This window comes from Oryctolagus cuniculus, chromosome 16, assembly GCF_051225735.1.
Source record: "Oryctolagus cuniculus isolate XC-2025 breed Fujian yellow rabbit chromosome 16, ASM5122573v1, whole genome shotgun sequence".
Taxonomy (NCBI): domain Eukaryota; kingdom Metazoa; phylum Chordata; class Mammalia; order Lagomorpha; family Leporidae; genus Oryctolagus; species Oryctolagus cuniculus.
The window spans coordinates 37,736,411-37,749,669 of record NC_142882.1 but is presented as its reverse complement, the minus strand read 5'-3'; the positions used below and the strand labels follow the sequence as shown (position 1 = coordinate 37,749,669).

General features: G+C 41.4%; 1 protein-coding gene across 23 annotated transcripts in view; it reads right to left on the bottom strand.

The window, feature by feature from the left end:
• The window catches only part of LOC103345893 (zinc finger protein 809), a 55,844-nt gene that overhangs the window by 19,059 nt on the left and 23,526 nt on the right, over positions 1 to 13,259 (bottom strand). For 5 of the 23 annotated variants that reach the window (XM_070059542.2, XM_089315107.1, XM_089315110.1 and 2 more), the window contains one exon: positions 12,064 to 12,116. The exons of 13 other annotated variants lie outside the window; for them this stretch is intronic. The gene's annotated coding sequence lies outside the window, so the exon portion shown is untranslated. Of the gene's footprint in view, positions 1 to 6,725; positions 7,191 to 12,063; positions 12,117 to 13,259 lie in introns of those variants that run through there. 5 more of the 23 variants (XR_016222340.1, XR_016222339.1, XR_016222343.1 and 2 more) reach the window with 1 other exon arrangement.

Genomic DNA, 13,259 nt, shown 5'->3' with positions numbered 1-13,259 from the left:
ACCAAGTGCCCGGAATTTAAACTAGGTCTCCCATGTTAATGGCAGGCACCCAGGTACTTTAGCCATCATCTGTTGCCACTAAGATGGATATTGACAGAAAGAAGGGGGCAAGTCTTTAAATGCTTCTGGTTAAGCCACTGCTTATGACACTGATATCCCATAAAAGCAAATTTTGTGTCCTAATTGCTCCACTTCTTATCCAGCTTCCTGCAAATGTGCCTTGGAAGACAGTAGATGGCCAATGTACTTGCACTCCTGTCACCTACAGGAGAGACCATGATGGGCTTCCTGGATTCTAGCCTCAGCCTGGCCCAGAATTGGCTTTTGTGGCTACTAGGGAATTAACCAATGGATGGAATAAATCTATCTCTCTGTCTCTCTCTTCCTCTCACCCCCACATTCCTTGCGTTGTTCTACCCTTCAAATAAATCAATTTTATGCAAAATAGTATTGCAGAGTCGAATAAATGGGAGAGCACATGGAATACTTAGATAAGTAATATTAAGAAGCAGGCAGATGAATTCACAAGGAGAAAGAAACTTGTCAGTGAAGTCATGATAGAAATAAAAAAGAACTTTCAGGAGCATAGCATGTTAACAGTTTTAAATGCTGCAGAGAAAAATTAAAAAGGAGGGCAGACATTTAGCATAGTGTTTATGATGCCAATTAAAATACCCTAATCCAAATTCTGAGTTTCCTAGATTTGATTCCCAACGTTCGCTCTTGATTCCAGCTACTTGTTACTGCAGATGCTGGAAGGGAATAGTGATCACTCAAGTAATTGGGATTCTGTCCCCCACGTGGGTGGCCAGGGCTACATTACTGGCTCTTGGCTTCAACCTTAGCCCAGCCCTGGCTGCTCTGTGTATTTTGGGCTTGAGTCAGTAGATAAGAGCTCTCTTTTTTGTGTCTTAGTCTACCTTTGTGTCTTTCTACATTTAATTATATAAGTAACTTTTCTCATATGATCAAAGATTTAAGGAAAGCAAAGACTAGAAAATAGGCTTAGGATTTATTATTAGTAAAGATCTGAAGATATGAATTAAGACTACCTACTATGGTCTAAGTTCCAAATTTAGAATGGAGTTATTTGCCTTACTATATGACTTCTTGGATAAACCGATGATACAGGTTAGGAACAGGATACGTCAGTTGCTGACCTCAAATCAGACTCATATTGAATACTTCCCTACTCATGTAATCTGCAGAGTCCCTTTTCCCCATTGCAATCATGCGTTAATCACATTTATAGAGATTTGAGAATCAGCTTCTGAACATGAGGAAGAACACACTTGCCTTCGGGCAAGGCATCCATCACTGAAGAAGTAATCATTTGAAGCACAGCCCTTGGTACCCCTTTCCTGGTCCCACTTCAATATCCAGTCCCAGTGTGGCCTCCTCCACAGATGAAGTCTGTACTTCAAGCCTCAATGACGGAACTCACCTACCTGAGAACCAGGGATGATTCTTTTCCCAGCAAGGAGAAAACACATATCTCACTCCCCAAGGCTCTCTATAACCTATGAGACACATCTTTCTCCCTAGAGAAAGCTTTAGAGAAGCAGAATCCATTACTTCAAGGAACAACATCAAGAGTCACAGGGCCTGGCAAAGGGCAGGATGGGCAAATTGGCCCATGCTAACAAGGAATCTGAGAATTCTTTCCAATGGTCCCATCCCACATGTGGGTGGCAGGGACCTAAATATTTGAGCAGTAGGTGATATTGCTTCCCAGGGTAAATATCAGATGAAAGCTGTAATTTGGATCAGAGCTGGAACTTCAGCCCAGGCACTCTGAAATGTGTGCTTCCCAAATGGATCATAACCACTACACCAAACATCTGCCCTGCCTCCTAGTTTTCAAAAAGTTTCACTGTTTTAACAGAATATGTACATTACTGCCTGTATCTCTGATAAAATGCTTATTGCACACTAACATCATTTACACCCTACACTTTAGAGGCACTTACTGTTGGAATGGAGCATTACTAAGTGTAATTAGCAAACAAAAATACTCAAAATCACCTTGAAATGGAACACACTGTTTCTGATGAATATTGTTCAATCCTTTCAGGCTAAGTGTTTCTGGGATGTCAAACTAAACATGCCGGAAATGTTTCTATTTTAACGGAAAAGTACCACACTTACTGGATTCACTGGTAGATTTGTGAAAATTCTTGTGGAAGTCACTTTGCATTGTTAAAAAAAAAAAGTTGCTGATATTTTAAAGCACTAACCACTTAACATAAAAATAAGATGTTTCTGATTACAAAATATTTCAAACATATGTAAAAGGAAAAAGTGGGAAATGAAAATTATCCACAAGACCATCACTTACAGATAACCTATTATACACCTATTCTTTTTTAAAAACTATTGATTCATTTTAGAGTACAAGAGAGACAGAGAGTTCCTTTCTGTTGGCCTACTCCCCAGATGCCCATAACAGATGGGGAAAGACTGCACTGAAACTGGCAACCAGTAATACAGTCTAGGTCTCCTACAGGAAAGACAAGGATTCAATTAATTGAACTGTCACCTGGCGCCTCCCAGTCTACATCAGCAGGATGCTCCAGTCAGGGGCCAGAGACATTAATCAAACCCATACACTGTGAGGTAGGGCATGGGCATCTTAGCAGGGGTCTTAACCACTCAGCTAAATGCCAATCCCCATATGTTTTCATATTTTTTCATCTGAATAGATTTGTTTTATAAAACATTATGATAAATGTAATTACAAAATTATGTACTTAATATAATCTTTCATTTCCACTTGTTATTAAATAGTCTTTTGGATGACCATATGGTAGTTTATTGTATTATTCAATTTTCTTTTGTTTTTGCATATTTGCTCTTCCAATTTCTACATGTCAATAAGAATTAAAAGCAACACTGCAATAAGTTATATTTAGAAAATTTAATATTAGAATTATTTCACATGAAATGAAGTTTGTACACCTTAAATAAAAATATTCAGATAAAAAAATAAAAAGAAAAAGAAATTATTTCAATTAGAGGATATCAAATGGCCAAATAGATAACTTCAGTTACCCTGGGCTACAAAAAGAATAAAAGACTACATTTCCAGGAGTCTGACTGATGGAAATTTTCCATAGAGAAGTGACAAAATAACAAAGACTCAATAGGATGAGAGAAAGGAAGATAGAGATGAGCTTTGCTGCTGTGACTGGCCACACCAAGCAACCAACTGCAGACTGGGAGTCTCCCTCTTACCAAGCCAACGCAGGAAGAACTGCTGCATGCCCTGCTACCTGAGCTTTAGTTGAGAGTTTTCCACTATAACCCACTGACTTCATTGCAGCCTGGGAGCTGACTAATGTCTGAGCTTGATTTGAGAAGGAAAGCAATACTGCCTCCCTCCACTCATCCAACTCTGCAGAGTGCAGACTGCCACAAAAAGTCATAGAGAACTGTGTTCCACTACTAACAAAAGTAACCAGAGCCAGAGCCAGGGCAACTTGTGGGACAGGTTGCCCTGCATCCTGTAGTGGGAACTATAAGCACTCACTCTACATGAGCCAGGCAGTTCCCATTTAGCTTCTGGGGACTCTCACTAGCAGCAGTCTATCAAAGAGTCTGCTACCACCTTGAGAGATCTAGGTAATGACCCCCCTGTAAGCTGCAGAACCATGACTATAGTTCTAATTTTCTCAACCTTACTAAAATCTAACTAATGTATCTAAGGAATAATCTACCTGTGTTCCACTTTACTGGACTCTTACCTGCCAGAGCAAAATTTCATGTACACCTCATAGTCATCCTGTAGGACTTGAGCAGTGTTCACTTCAAATCCCACAGTTCCAGTAATAAGGGTACTGGTACTCTCCTGGCAGGACCTGAGGAAGGGCCCATCCACATCCCAAAGTCCTAGTCACAGTAATTGTGGCAATAAGCCTCAGCTTCACTTAGGCTTGCCAGTGGGACAAAGGGGCAGCCACCTTTGTCTTCCTCAGTGCCAAAAACAGTGCCTTGGCTACCACAGTCACCAGGATGACTGACACAGAACTCTTTGTGAATTGAAGATACACACCCTAGGGATCCTATATTTTCCTCACAATGCTGTTAGGTGCTTTCCCCATAAAATAGTATGTCTTTTAAAAAAGCTGTTCTTTAATCACTATCACATGTCACTACCCCATTTGGAATGCCTGCATCCCATATTGAACTGCCTGGGATTGGGAACCACCTCTGCTTATGTTCCAGCTTCCTTCTGATGCACTGAGAGATAGCAAATGATGACCAAGTAATTGAGATCCTACTAACACATGAGAGACCTGGGTAGAGTTCCTGGCTCCTGGTTTCAGCCTGGCTCTGCTCGATTATTGTAGGCAATTGAGGAGTGAAACAATTGGTGGGAGATCTCTATGTGTGCTCTCTGTGCTCAGTTATGAGCTACTTCCAGCAAACATCTGCATTAAGGAGTACTTTTGGCAGAGTAATACAAATGATATCATATCTGTTACATATCCAATTTCAGGAAAAATTTCAGAAAATCTGAATAGGAACTCCTAATCTACAAATGAACAAAAAGACATTTAAAGACCTGGGAGGGGGGCAGTGCTGTGGCATAGTGGGTAAAACCTCTACCTGCAGTGCCGGCATCCCATATGGGTGCTGGTTTGAGTTCCAGCTGTTCTACTTCCAATTCAGCTCTCTGCTAAGGCCTGGAAAAGTAGCAGAAAATGGCCCAAGTCCTTGGGGCTCCTTGATTTGGATCTGCCCAGCTGTAACCATTGCAACCATCTGGGAGTGAACCAATGGATGGAAGACTTCGGTCTGTATCTCTGCCTCTGTAGCTCCACATTTCAAATAAATAAACAAATTTAAAAAAAAAAAAGACAAGGGAACAGTTGTTTTGTTTTGTTTTTAAAGACAATCCCAGCCTTTTCATTTTCACCCCAATGATAAGGGAGTAAAACTACCAAGACTTTACCAAGTTCCCCTTGCCAGAATCTCCAGCTATGCTGATTGCAAATGCAGGCCCTACTCCAGGTCTAACAATTCAAAACTAATATAACAAACTCCTAAAAGACTTTGATGTTCACCCACATTTAATAGCCACTACAATCAGAGTTTCACTTCTCTGTTCTTGAACCACCATCCAACCCTTCTCTTTCCCTTTAATAATTAAAGAGTCTAGTTTGCTTTTAGATACTAGGATTCTCAGCTTTAAAAAGTACACAGGTCATGTATCCCTTACACAAAGTACCTAGATGACAACTGTTCTAGATTTCAGATTTTTTTTCCCCACTGTTTGGAATATTTGCAGAGACAACGACATATCCTGAGAATGAGACCCAAGTTTAAACATGAAAATCACTTACGTTTCATGTACCTTATACACAGAGCATGAAAGTGACTTTTACAATATTTTCAGTGCACTTATGTTTTGTCTGCAACCCATCAGATGAGGTCAGGTGCAGAACCTGCCACTTATGGCAACATGTCTGTTTTCAAAAAATTTCAGATTTTCACACCTTTAAGATTTCTTTCTGACTACAGATGTTAAGTCTATAAATATGTGCCCATATACATTCACTTATACACATGTTTCTACTTTTAGGATGCTGTCTGTGTTGGCTACTTAAGATAATTATATGATTTTCACTAAGCATTTCTGTCACCATCTTCCTTTTTATTTTTTTGTTAGTTTTCCATCATTTAGTTACTTGATGTTTCTAGTCAAAGTTTCTGGGTAAATATGCCCATAGCTAATGCACAAAACAATCTAAAATACAGACTATTTTAGAGTTGATTTGAATGTCAAATGCCAAGAAAAGATATCTATATATCACATTCCATAAAACAGCTAATAGGAATATGTATAACAAATAACTTTGTAATGAATACACATGGAAAATCAGAATAGGAAAAAAAGAATAGGAGCTCCAATGTAAGACAAAGGTGAATGGATATTATTGATTTTTTTTTTTTTTTTGACAGGCAGAGTGGACAGTGAGAGAGAGAGACAGAGAGAGAAAGGTCTTCCTTTGCCGTTGGTTCACCCTCCAATGGCCGCCGCGGCCGGCGCGCTGCAGCCGGCGCACCACGCTGATCCGATGGCAGGAGCCAGGAGCCAGGTGCTTTTCCTGGTCTCCCATGGGGTGCAGGGCCCAAGCACCTGGGCCATCCTCCACTGCACTCCCTGGCCACAGCAGAGGGCTGGCCTGGAAGAGGGGCAACCGGGACAGAATCCGGCGCCCCAACCGGGACTAGAACCTGGTGTGCCGGCGCCGCTAGGCGGAGGATTAGCCTAGTGAGCCGCGGCGCCGGCCTGATATTATTGATATTTTATGAAAACTGAGGTACATATTTGAAGTTGAATTTCTGAAACAAAGCTAAAAGTAACGGTATTTCTAAGGCTAATATTAGTTATCATGATACAACAACACACCTATTTCTCAGGGAAAGAGCTGCCAAGGCCTTTTGGTCTGAAGAAGTATCTCTAAGGCAGTGGTGGTTGGCAGTATCAGTATCAGCTGGGAAGTGAGAAACAGGCACTACCTGATGATTCCAACAGAAACTCAGGAATGGTGCCCAGCAATCCAGCCTTTAACAAACCCTCTAGCTGAGGCTGCTGCAGGCTACACTCTAAGACCCATGGCTTTAGTTTGTCTTCACCTTGTAGACTGAAAACATTTACAAACTAGATCTAAAGAGCACACCATTTACCAATTGTGAATTTTGCACAACAAATTCTAGAATTGTTTTTTGTTTTAACTTTTATTTAATGAATATAAATTTTCAAAACAGCTTATGGATTACAATGGCTTTCCCCCCCCATAACTTCCCTCCCACCCGCAACCCTCCCCTTTCCCGCTCCCCCTCCCCTTCCATTCACATCAAGATTCATTTTCAGGCAGGTGTCCAGGCTCACTAGGCTAATCCTCCGCCTTGCGGTGCCGGCACACTGGGTTCTAGTCCCGGTCAGGGCGCCGGATTCTGTCCCGGTTGCCCCTCTTCCAGGCCAGCTCTCTGCTGTGGCCTGGGAGTGCAGTGGAGGATGGCCCAGGTGCTTGGGCCCTGCACCCCATGGGAGACCAGGAGAAGCACCTGGCTCCTGCCATCGGATCAGCGCGGTGCGCTGGCCGCAGCACACCGGCTGCGGCGGCCATTGGAGGGTGAACCAACGGCAAAGGAAGACCTTTCTCTCTCCCTGTCCACTCTGCCTGTAAAAAAAAAAAAAAATTCATTTTCAATTCTCTTCATATATACAAGATCAGTTTAGTATATATTAAGTAAAGATTTCAACAGTTTGCACCCACATAGAAACACAAAGTGAGCAATACTGTTTGAGTACTAGTTATAGCATCAAATCACAATGTACAGCACATTAAGGACAGAGATCCTACATGAGGAGTAAGTGCACAGTGACTCCTGTTGTTAACTTAACAAATTGACACTCTTGTTTATGGCATCAGTAATCTTTAGAGTAAATGTGATAAAAAAGGTTTACAGGGCCTAAAACCAAGTGGCTAAGGAGACTGCTGGGGTATGGAAAAAAGTATGGACTAAGGGTTGTTGCTTACGAGTGCCTGACACACAAAACATATATGGAAAATGCAGGTTATAAACCAATATGCATGAATTTCAACCTTTTTTCAGTAAAATTAATTTATCTTTCAATTCCACTTTCATGAATGTTCTGAAGTATACTTATATTAGATTTCTGCACATTATTTAAATAAAATAATGTGTATATGTATGTGTGGATGAGTATTCATCCAACAATTCCACATCAATACCAATTACATTTGGCTATGTCTGGGGTGTCAACAACGTGATGCTCAAAGGCTGCTTCGGATATTTTAGATTAGTTTATTTTAGCAATAAATGACAATTTAAAGTCAAACATAATTATGTTTTAAATTCAAAACCAAGAAGGAAAAATTTGTACAATATTCAAATATCCATAGCACATTCCTGTTATTGGCTCATTTTAGCACCACAGTCTGGAAAGAGAGGAAGCAATCAGTATAAGCCATAATTTTGCACATGGGACTTACCTACAGGAGAATCACATGGGTTGCCAAAATATGCATCAGCCCTCTGCCCTCCACTCCCACCCATTTCTTTCTCCTTTGTTATTTCAAAAATAGCATTGTCTGCTGGGCAAAGGCATATATGGAGTCAATTCTGCATTGGAAGATTTCCCTTACAATCTCCCTGTCTTGGAGATGTAACAGGGGACCTCAGAGGAAGTAGCCAGCATGCAGGAGAGAAGGCTGCTTTCTCCCTCAGGAAACATGCAGGCTCAAATTCAAGATCTTGGAAGCATGCTTCTCTTCCATTAGTAGCAAGGGGTGATTCAGAGAAGTACTGGTAATTGACAGGGATGAGGGAAAGCATAGGCTGCAACTATCAGGAACACATAACTAACGCTGGAATTGGTTCTGTCCAACAACATGCAGCAGACTCGGGTAAAGCAGTGCTTCTCAGCCATTCTGTGGCATAGATACTTCTGACTTTCCACCTGGATAATCCTAACTTTGCATCCCATTTCATGAACCCCAGATGAAGGACCTATTGTATACCTGGATAGCCTGCTATTTATAGCTGTTATAAGAAAGTTACCAATAGGACACAAATAAGCTCTTTGCAGTCTCACTCCTTCTGGTCACAGAAGCCACAATAGGGGTCAGTGTTAGGGGGCTCGCATCAGCATTCATTCAGATATTCAGCCAACACACTTTTTTTTTTTTTTTTTTTTTTTGACAGGCAGAGTGGACAGTGAGAGAGAGAGACAGAGAGAAAGGTCTTCCTTTGCCGTTGGTTCACCCTCCAATGGCCGCCGCGGCTGGCGCGCTGCGGCCGGCGCACCGCGCTGATCCGATGGCAGGAGCCAGGAGCCAGGTGCTTTTCCTGGTCTCCCATGGGGTGCAGGGCCCAAGCACCTGGGCCATCCTCCACTGCACTCCCTGGCCACAGCAGAGGGCTGGCCTGGAAGAAGGGCAACCGGGACAGAATCCGGCGCCCCGACCGGGACTAGAACCCGGTGTGCCGGCGCCGCTAGGCGGAGGATTAGCCTAGTGAGCCGCGGCGCCGGCCCAGCCAACACACTTTTATCAAGCACCTGCTGTGCCAGGCTGCTGCAAATAAGAAAGCCATGAGATGACAGCAGCACCCAGGAGAATCTCACAAGTGTCTTTTGTGCCATGAGTCACCCAGAGTACCTCACTCACCTCAGAGGCACTAGTAACAGGTCTGACCTCTGATACACATATGCTTACCATACCTGAGGAGCATCTTCTCCTATTTTTCAGTCTGTGTCCTCTGAGCACATTGAATCATTTAGATCAGAGTAGAGTTAGGCACCTGGCCCTTGGAAGATTACCAGCTGCCTCTGCTCCTCCTCTGTGGTTGCAATTCATCCTTTCTTCATCTCTCTCTCTCTCTCTCTCTCTCTCACTGCTCTTTGTTATGACTTCTGCCTCCTCTTACCTCTGGGTTTCCAGTCTACCAAAGTAGGAAAAAGGTCTTATGCTTCTGGGCCACAAATTCTATATACAGTGGGATATGTGGAAAAGTGGGCAGATTCAGGAAAATACATTTCCTTACTTATCTAAATATTTGTTTCTGAAATCTCAGGTTTAATGCTTCTCTATTATTACTCTTATTTTGAAGACAGAGATAGATAGATCACTCCCAAATGTCTGCAGCAACCAGGGCTGAGCCAGGTAGAAGCAGGAGCCCAGAACTCAGTCTGGGTTTCCCACATGAGTAGCCAGGACCCAGGTGATTGTACCATTACCTGCTGCCTCCAAGGATGCATATTAGCAGAAAGAATGGAAAGAAGCCAGCGTTCAAACTCAGACTTCAGTTATGAGACGCAGCCTCCATGCAGCATCTTAACTGTTAAGCTAAATGTCTACCCATTTAGTGCACGTTGATGCTATCTTAGAAAAGGGAGGAACCCATTGAAAGCTGCCTATGTAGACAAGGAGGTATACTCAGAGGATTCAAAGCTGGGATGCTTAAAGTTCTCAGGTTCTGTTTTCATTACAATAAGGTAATTAAAATAAGGTCCTTAAGAAGCCCAAATGCCTCAAAGCCTTTCACAATTGCTGTAAGTGTTAATATACATATAAACATGGATTTAAAAGGGACTTCAAAGAGATCATGAAAAAATTTAAACTTTACTTTGATGCAAAAAAATTAAAATCCATGAAGTTTTTCAAAAATATGCATTTTCCATCGACTTTATAAAGCCCTCTTATATAGAAATGCTGATTTCACATTAATTACAAAGCCTGGGTACCAGCTTGCTTAATGAACATCATTCACATTTCCAAATCAATTAATAAGGTTGAAGTGCCCAATGCCTACTTCCTTATATGTAGGAAACCAATAAATTCGAAGGCCCTCATCTCCAAAAATGCCAGTGCTAAGCTGGTTTCACCCAAGAGGGCCATTAGCAAACTGCCATTTACAATAAACTTCCTAAGGGAGACCAAGTTAGCAGGGTAACTCAACTATTTTTCTTCCTAAGTTTGGATCTGGCTCCTGTTATCTTTTGCTTCCTTATTAGTAATTATATTTTTTTCAACGAAGCAAAGAAATCAGGAAAGATACATAGTCATGGAAATACTTTTCCCAAAGAAATATCTAAAAGTTTGCTTAAAATTTCCTCAGGGTTTTATGAATCCCTCCATCTGCAAGAGTGGGAGCTAAACTTTTCAAATATGCCACTTTTCACTTTACTTAATATAGTTGAGCAGCAATGACAGCCTAGTAACCTTCATTCTCACATGCCTTCCACATGTGTGGAATTTTTACCTGCTAAACACTTTGGGATGAGATCTTATTTGCAAAGAGCTTTCCAATCACTGCCTCAGTATGACAGCCTTAAGGCAGAAGTTTCAAAATAAGGCTTCAGTAATTGCTAAGTTTAACTCCCTCTCCATAAGCCTTTTCTCTCCCCTTGCCAATTTTTTCAAGTTATCATTGTTAGTAAAATGGCACAGTCTTATCTGCGGCGCCATCCATGCCCCAGACTTCATCTTGGGCTTTGGCCCCTGCTGCCATTGCTGGAAGCCAAATGACCAGATGGTCCAACCACAAGTGTCAGCTCTACCCCCACCCTAATGGGATTCTCTGCTCCTATTTCTCTGCCTTGCCCACCCACTCCCCTGCCCCCAGCAAAGGTTTGAAAGGACCTGTTCATGAACACCTACTCTCTCTTGATCTCTCTCTTATGCTCTCCTCCTCTCTCTTACTTTCTCACCCTTTCCCCTGACACATCAGGCTTCTCCACCTGAAAATAAACCTCTCCTCTAACATCGGTGTTTGGTGTGTTTTGTGGCAGCCTTACAATCATACCCTTCATTTCCCACCAGTCTAAAAATGACTTCTTTTGAACTTCTCTAAGGAATACTGCATCCAAAATTTACTTGTCCACTACTCATGTCATGCCTTGCTATTTAGATCCTATGTAATTACCTAACTTGTCTTGTGTTTATGTCTTGTTCCTTAAACTAAATCTGAAGTTCTCTTGGGGGAAAGTTCTAAGTCTCATGCATCTCTGTGGCTTCACATCACCTGTCACATAGTAGGAGACCAGAGATCACATGAGTAGTGATTATATTTTTTCTCATTCTACAAGATACAGTTGCCTGAGGTTCAAAATAAATAAAATATCAAGACTGCAAAGCAAAATGAATACATTTAGAAGTCAAATTTTTACATGGGAATGCATAAAAGTGCGTACTATTTAGCATTCATCTATTCTCTCCTCTGCACTCTCAGCACTATGAGATGTCTCCAGTTACCTGAGTGTTTTCAGTTCATTTTCTTTAAAAACTCTTCTATTACTCAGTGAAATAAGTAGGGTACATATTCCCTCCTAGCTCTTTCTACAGAAACTAAAACTAAAATTTGGCTTTAAATAGATGCAGAGCCATCAAATTAAATTGAAAATCAAAAACAAGGAAATGACTTTGAAATAAGAATAAATATATAAATACTATCATAAATGATATGCATTGTCAAAGCTTTCCTTTAGCTTCCATTTAAAAAGACACAAAATCAGACTATTCTCCATACCTAAAACAAGTGACAGTAGACCCACATCAGTAACCATGTCCATTCCCCGACCCCTGAAAGTAGAACATAGGGGTTATTACACACCCAATAGTTTTTAAATATATTTTAACATTTTAAAATTGAAAGGCAGAGAGGCAGACATAGACACAAAGATATCTCTGAAATACTTATTCACTCTGAAATGCTCACAACAGCTGGGGGCTAGGCCAATCCCCTTATCCCTTTAAGGTACTAGAGTCCAAGTTATTCAATGTAAAAAGGAGTAGATCACAATGAAACATTCTAATGAATTCCATGACAAGGCCTCTGATCCAGTTTCCTGCTGGTGAACCTGGGAAACCAGTGGAAGATGGCCCATGTGTTGAATCCCTACCATATATGTGGGAGACCCAGGTGGTGTTCCCAGGACCAGGCTTCATCCTGGCTCACCCTAGAACACTGGCATTCCATATCAAACTGCCAGATGGATTCCTGGTACTTCATGCTTCTAATTCAGATTCCTGCTAAGATACCTGGAAATCTACTGAAAATGGCCCAAGTACATGGACCCCAGCCACTTATTTGGGAGATGTGGTTGGAATTCCTGGCTCCTGGATTTAGCCTAGCCCCAGCCCTGGTGGTTGAAGTCATTTGGTTAGTGAATCAGTGGATGAAGAATTTCTCTCTCCTTCTGTCACTCTGCCTTTTGAAGAAATATTTAAAAAGAATATTTAAAAAGAACAGTGTCATACACTCAATGAGGAAACAGAAGTATCACTCTTAATCTGATTATCTCATGAATCATATCCATAGGTCTCCCTTCCCTACTGTTTTCTTCCTTCTCATTGACTCTATAGCTACATTGTCTGGCTTTGATTTTCACCTATGCTACTTCTTTCTTGGGTGACAAGGGGAACTTCACTTAAAAATACTTGGGCTCAGTCTCCTCACCTGTAAATGGAGATATATAGCATCTGTCTCATAAAGGTGTTATAAAGATTGAAAAAAAAGATTACCTTCAAAGCACTTAGCACAGTGTCTGACACCAAGCAGGTGCTCAAAGGATGCATGCTATTACTACTAGGAGTAGCACCATGTTTTTGCATTTGGCCAGCTCTCATTTTAATACTAATCAAAAGACTGAATTTCAATCCATCTGGCATGGCTATTAGCTTAAGGAGGATAGGAGAATAATTCCCCTGGGAAGTAAGATTTAT